This window comes from Penicillium maclennaniae, assembly GCF_028827695.1.
Source record: "Penicillium maclennaniae strain IBT 15551 chromosome Unknown utg000007l:1.0-4884863.0:1.0-4888362.0, whole genome shotgun sequence".
Taxonomy (NCBI): Eukaryota; Fungi; Ascomycota; class Eurotiomycetes; order Eurotiales; family Aspergillaceae; genus Penicillium; species Penicillium maclennaniae.
The window spans coordinates 63,950-71,950 of record NW_026623219.1 but is presented as its reverse complement, the minus strand read 5'-3'; positions in this window follow the sequence as shown (position 1 = coordinate 71,950).

Below are 8,001 nucleotides of genomic sequence, written 5' to 3'. Positions count from 1 at the left end.
ACTGGTACGACGAAGCTAAGAGGCAGATCCTCCTCGGGGCACTTAATAAAATAATAACTAATTCACTTATGAATCGTAGTATTCCCGCTACCTTTTCTGAACTGATCTCTAGACTCCACGAAATTAGTACGGATATAGATACCCTTAATATTAATAAAGCCGAGCGAACGGGTTATCTACGCTTACCGAGAGCGAGCGATAATATAGGTTGGACCCCGACACTCGCAGTAAACCGCGCTGAACCCCGCACGAAAACCTAATAACTAGGTAGCGATACCCCTAGACGAGCCTAGTGGGTAAGTCCCGATAAGTTAGACAGACGGTAAGCTAAAGGGAAGTGCCTACGATATAGTAGAGCGGGCTATTATATTACTGAGTGTATACTCCTACCCGCCTAGCGACCGAATTATCTACGAATTATAATCGGTTTAGGACAGAAAGGGAAGAAGCATAGCACCCACATAAATAAGGCGAGACCGGTAAGCGATAGCGAAGTAACGCCCACAGATAACGACGATACGGCTATAGAGGAAGATTCGGGAAAAGAGTAGCTCCTATCCTTAGCCACAAATAGGAGCAAAAGGGGGTCAAAAAGCTACTAAAACGAGAGACACTACTATTCTTAGTCGACGCTAAAGTAAACGGAATTCAATTTATATAAGCTCTAGTCGATAATAGTTACCGTTACTATACTATAGTAAACAAGCCTCTAGTCCAGTTACTTTACCTCCCGCGCATTAAGATACGACCACGAATCCTCGACGGAGTAATACCGAATTAGTACCGAATCACCCACGCTACGTATTTCGACCTCGACGTCTATGGCCACTAGCAAGGCCGGGTATTTATATATATTATCGGACTATAGGATAATAGTATAATACTCGGGGACCTATAGCTACACGACGTAAACGGACGCTATTCGGCCAGAAAGGGGTACCTAAATATCTTTATAAGGTCCGGGGAACGAATAAGATATTGGAACCGCGCAGATCGTACGATCAGACCCATCGGAGCGAAGGCACTATATATCGTATAGGCTATAGCGCTAACGATTAAAGAGCTCTTACGGAACGTATTAAGCACGGAACGCGTACGAATCGGTAGGGTTTCGCTAGATAATATTAAGAAAGCGCTACGACCCAAAGAGTATATTAACCTAAAAGGATAAGCTACCAAAACACTACTAGCGATAGTTAGAGGTCTTTAGCTAACAGCTAGCTAATAAATTACTACCCTATCGGCCTAGAGTCGATCACAAAATTCCCCCTAAAACGCGACCGAAATAGCGTCAAAGAGTTACCGCTATACGGACCCCTTTATGGCATAAATAAGGAAGAACTGCTTTATCTACGGAAGACACTAACGGACCTACTTAGGAAGAACTTTATATAGGTAAGCTAATCCCTAGCAGCCGCACTTATTCTACTAGTTCGGAAGCCCGGGGGAGGCGTACGATTCTATATTGATTATAGGGGGTTAAACGAGCGAACGGTGAAAGACCGATACCCCCTCCTACTGATCCGCGAGACGCTACGGAACATTAGCTAAGCCCGATAGTTTACGAAGCTTAATATTATCGCAGCTTTCTATAAAATCCGCGTATAACTAGGAGAGGAATAGAAAATAGCCTTCCGGACGCGATATAGACTTTACGAATGGAACGTCACACTATTTAGGCTAATAGGCGCACTAGCGATATTCCAAAGGTATATTAACCAGACCTTATAGGAGTACCTAGACAACTTTATATTAGCGTATATCGATAATATAATTATCTACTCTAGCGGAACGCTATCGGATCACCGACGGAAAGTTAGTGAGGTGCTATAGAAGCTAATAGACGCGGGTCTTTAATACAATATTACGAAGTCAGAATTCGAGTAAGACTTAGTGAAGTACCTCGGTTTTATTATCTAAGCCGGAAAGGGTATCTATATAGATCTAAAGAAGGTAGAGGTAATCAGAGTATAGGAGAGGCCAGAGTCTATTCGGGACGTACGGAGCTTTATCGGATTCGCGAACTTTTACCGGCCGTTTATACTATGTTTCGCCGACCTTTTGGCACCGTTAACACGACTAATAAGGAAGAACGCTACGTTCTAATAGGACAATAACTGCTAATAGGCCTTCACGGAGCTAAAGGATCTTTTTGTTAACGTACTAATCCTAGCGCACTTCGAAGAAGGCCGCAAAATAGTAGTCGAAGCCGACGCCTCCGGCTAAGCCACTAGGGCAGTCTTATCGCAGTATAGACCTAATAGCTACTTACGACTATACGCCTATCTATTACAGAAGCTATCCCTAGCAGAGTCAAACTATAAGATCCACGATAAGGAGCTCCTAGCTATCGTGCGAGCCCTATATAAATAGAGGCTAGAGCTAAAGATAGTACCCCGATTCACTATCGTAACGGACTATAAAAACCTACGATACTTTAGTAAGGCATAGCACCTTAACGAACGGCAGATAAGGTAGGCCGACCTTTTAACGGAGTTTGACTTTGACCTATAATACCGCCCGGGTAAGCTAGCAGTACGGCCGGACGCTCTCTCTCGTCAAAACTAAGATATACCTAAGGGTATCTCCGACGAAAGACTATCGAATCGCTTCTGAGTCCTACTTAAAAGGGTCTTAGTTAAGATAAGGTAAGCAGATAACGACTAAGTATAGGGAGAGACGGATTCCGAAAGAAATATCCTATTATTCGAGGAACCGGAGCTATAGGCAGAGTAAACGAAGGTAAGGAGTTCCGATATAATATACTAACGAATCTCCTACGCTTTACTGAAGGGAGACCGTTAAATCGCGGCCGAAACGAATATAAAGATAAGCCTATCGGAGTGCTATTTAGATAATCGAGGGTTACTCTATTTCAGGCAATGAATATAGATCCCAGATAACGAGACCCTACGAACGGGTATTATCCAGAAGATCCATAACTTATATATAATAGCGCACCCCAGACGAGACGCGACGTATTCGATACTGTCTCGACGATTCTTCTGGCCCGGAGCCGCGAAGAACGTATAACGATTCCTACGGAACTGCACCGTCTGCGGACGTAGCTCGGTATAGCGTGACACAAAGTATAGGCTATTAAGACTACTGCCGATTCCCTAACGAATCTGGGCCGAAATATTAGTAGACTTTATTACCGGCCTACTGCTATCCAGATCTATAAGAGTAACGAATTATATAGTGATTACGGACCGGCTAACGAAAGACGTAATCCTTATTAGAATAAGGGATATAATAGCAGAAGATATAATAGAAGTATTCCTTACGCACTTCTATATATATTATAGTGTCCTATTAGCGATCGTGAGTGACCGCGGCCCCTAGTTCGTAAGCGCATTTTAGGGAAGAGTGTGCGAAACGCTATTAATTTAACGATAATTATCGATCGCCTTCTACCTACAGACCGACAGTATAACGGAGCGAGCTAACTAAGAAATCGAACGGATCCTACGTGTCTTTTCCACTTACGCATAGGATAATTAGAAGAAGCTTTTACTAATAGTCGCTACCGCGATTAATAACCGCGACGTAGCATTAACAGGGATCTCCCCCTTCTTCTTTACCTATAGGTACTACGTTAACCTAATCGGGATAATAGACGAGTTAAACTAGTTACCGGACGCCCTAATATAGCTAGGAAAAGTAGGCGAAACATTTATAAATCGCCTACGAGAAGCCACTGATTAGGCCTAAGCCGCTATTACTTCGGTATAGGCACTATAGGAAGAGCAGATAAATCGACGACGCTAGGCCGCCCCTATCTATAAGAAAGATAACTAGGTATAGTTAAACCTTCGGAATATACGCACGCAATGACTATCGAAGAAGCTAGACTAGCTATACGCCCGGTATAGAGTCGTGGACGTACCGTCACCGCATACTGTTAAGCTTAACGTACCCATAGGCGTTTACCCAGTCTTCTATATCGAATTAGTTAGGCCTATAGTAGCGGACCCCTTCCTATCATAAATCGTAGACGATACGCAGCCGCCTCCGATTATAGTCGATAGCGAAGAAGAGTATGAGGTTCAGAAAATCCTTGCCGTTCGGCGCAAGAAGGTCGGACAGGGACACCGCGACGAAGCGCTAGTATAATAGACGGGGTGGGCAGAACAAACGTAGGAAAACTTGGACTCCGTCTAGGATTACGCCGTATTGGAAGCCTTTGAGGAACGAAACGGCCCCGTTTCGGACGTGATACGACGTCAAATCGACACCGATACGTATGTTGTCGCGACCCCCGGGGAGGCTTAGGTTAGAGGGGGGGGTATTATCACGGGCCTATGCCCGGTATAGGTCACATAAACCACGTGACCCTGGCATGTTGACGGAACGAACGCACGGAGGGAACATCCCTTCTTCAAGCTTTTTGTACACAGTTTGTGGCCTAGTCAGATTGAATCTAAGTCTTACTTCAGCCCTTCACACACACCGCCTGTCTAGTGTAGAGGACACTAGATAAGGCCGTACTAATACTCTATTACGGTTAGATAGGATAATTTTAATACTATATCATAAATCGAAGAAATAGGGTGAATCCTGAATGAATTAGGTAGATAACTTGTCTATCTCTTAAGTATGTCTTGAAGATGCACTATGCACTGCAGACATTAAATCATGCCTGAGGCCATACATAGGCTATTATGTCACCGGTTCTCCCACTAGTTACAATAACGTGGTCGGTAAGCGAGTGGCCCATGTAAGCGAGTGGCCACCTAACCCATTTTTTCGTATCTCCGCGCACCTACCTATCTTCTACTAAGCACTATACCTCTAATTCGCGTCGGATCAAGTTGGGATTCTATCTAGTAAGAAGGTCGCCTCTTACTTACTATATAAGCGATTTAAAAGAAAAAAATTCGCTTAGTTACCGAAGCTATATATCGCTTTAATATTCCTTGTATAACCCTTCGTCGCCGTATCGCTAGCACTATAAATCGCGTGAATACTCGTATAAATAACTATAAAATAACCTAAATTAAAGAGGAAATACTAAAGGAACATATATTATCGCTAGATACGCGTAGAGCTACCCCTATATAAGCTTATATATAAGAAATAGCGAATATTCTTTTTATAAAACGCGGTTTGACCCTTATTTAGACTATTAGCGAAAAATAGATATATAACTTTACCTAACGCTATCTAGAGGTTAAAGCTCGCTTCTCTTAATAATATAATTATTAATAAGCGGAATAAAAGGATCTAAAGATTATTTAAGTATAGTTTAACCTTATATAAGCTATAATTTAGTAATATAATATCTTATTAGATAATATCTAGAATTTTAACGAGACTAGCTTCGCGATAGGCCTCTATATAGCCTAAGAAGTAATTACTTAATTAGAATATTATAGTTAGAGATTAATTTTATAGCTAGGAAAATATAAATAAATAACTATAATTAAGTTAATTAATACTTTAGGGTAGGCACTTCTACTAATATTTATCTTTAAAGGTAAGCTATATAATCAAGTATAATTTAAAGACCTTTTACCTAAGTAGCGCTTCGAAATTAGTATAAATAGATAGATAACTAATAAGATAGGCCTTCGCTAGCTTTAAAAATAGTTTATTCCGTTAATAAATTATTGTACGTATAGATAATATTATCTTTTAGTCCTTAATAGATATAGAAGTTATCTAACGCTAGAGTTTAATTAAATCTATATAGATTATAATATTATTTTTTTCTATATATTACTATATTTCTTATATTTACTTTAGCCTCTTAATATTAGATATTTCGCTATATTAAAGTATTGTAGTGGGAAAACTGGTGACATAATAAGCCTATGTGTGGCCTCAGGCATGATTTAATGTCTGCAGTGCATAGTACATCTCCAGACACACTTGGAGAGAGACAAGTCATCTACCCAATTTCTTCTATCCATGATACAGCATTAAGATTATCCCGCACGGTCGCAACAGGGCATCAGTACGGCCTCATCCAGCATCTCCTTTACACCAGATAGGCAGTGTGTGTGTGTGTGTTGTCTAGTCTGTATCGCCAGACAGCCATCGAGCCGTTCCTATTTTAGATTAGCGTCCCCGGGAAGGCTCTTTTGTTAAGGCACATCACTATATGAAGAAAAATACACCTAAAGGGTGGGGATCGCGTTTAACCCTAAAGGCTATAAGACTGTCTGAGACCTTAAGCGGGAGACTATATTCACTAGTGATTGCGACGGTATATAGTTAGTACGGACAAACGAGAGTGACTAGCCGAGATATAGTGTTCTCCTAAATATACCTAGTACCTACGAGGAATACTATTAGACTAATATATAGGAGATACGGCGATACTTTAGATACTACTGTGATCACAGAAGGTGGTTACCTAATATATATACTGGTGCAACGGATCTCTCGGCACCGAGAGATCTCGTTATGGCTTTTAGCCTATGGGTTAAGCGCGAGCACCAGCGTGTGAGATCTCACTACTAAAGATATAGCCTATCTAATTAAATACGGTAGCCGAGTAAGGGTACCTTAGTATCCGATAGCTATAGCACTCCACTATATAGATAATATTAATATAAATAATTCTGTATTATAAATTATAAGAAGAGGAAGTGGCCTCGACAAAAAAAAAAGAAAAAAAAGAATTATTAAAGAAATATAATTAAAAGTAAAGCGTATAGAGTTAGTAGTTCTTTTCGGCCGAAAAGCTATCTCTTTTCTATAAGTAAATAATAGTATATTATACGTAAGGTATAATAGCTCCTAAGCTATCGGACCCTAAGGGTATTCTAACCTTTATAGATTACCATAAATCTATACTAGAAAGATCTGAATCGACCCTAAGTAATAATAATTATATAGATAATATAGATTATAAGTATTAGCTACTATTGGAATATAGACCAATGCTACATAGAAAGATCTATCCTTATATTCAACATATAAGATCAGATTGCATTGATCACGTGACCGGATTTTTCTTCTATCAAAATGATATTTTGACCACTTCCGATCCTGGTCCGCGGCCCTCCCCCGAACGATAGGCGGGACCATTTTCCTTCAGGGGTAAATAGTCCGCCTTCAGGTATGAATGATCCGTTCCTCCGGGGGTGCCTTCGGGTATGCCTTGCCCGCGGACTTCGACCATGGTCTTTGGATCTCGGTGAACAAACTTCGACCCTCGGCCCCCTTAAGGATAGGCGGACCACTTTCCCTTAAGGATAAAATGGTCCACCTTTGGGAATGCATAGCCTGATACTGCGGGGAAGCTTTCGGGGTGGCTTAAACCGTCGATCCTTGACATCATTCTTTTCGCTTTTCTTTGGTTTCCTTCTTTGCCACCTCCATTGTGTTGCTGCCTAGTATTTGTATGTCATTCTAGACGTCATTTCTAGGCTATTCTAGCCTATAAATATGTCCTTCTTTTCTAGCAGAAAGAATCAAGTCAGTTCTACTTTCCTGAAGTCATTTTCCACTTTCCAAAGTTATCTCTACCTTCTTCCTTTGATCCTTAGGACTGTGGTTCTGCCTTCGTTTAGGCTATATCTGCTTATAGTCTATCCTACGACCTTTGACCTTCTACCTTTGTCTGGCACCGACTGACCTAGCCGGACTAAGGTTGATCCCACGGACTTAAGGGGCCACGAAGTGCTTCGTGGTAGCTTTACCCTTATAGCCCGACAATAAGGAAGAACTATAGAGAGGCTTAGAAGAGTATAAGGAGTTCTAGAGAAGGTAATCTAAAGGCTAAAGGATATAAGTATAATATGCCTAGGATAAATCATATCTAATTATAAATAAGCTAAAAGTTATTAAAGTATAGAGAGAATAGTAAGCGAATACCTTCTTCGGTTACTTAACTACTTACTTAATAATAGAGCTAGAGAGTAAGTTTATTACTATTACTCTTAGCTATAATTATATTGTCAGCATATTCAAGGACTGTCAGCATTACCTTTGTCAGCATTATCAAGGACTGTCAGCATTACCTTTAGTCATCCAAGAAGACTATGATCT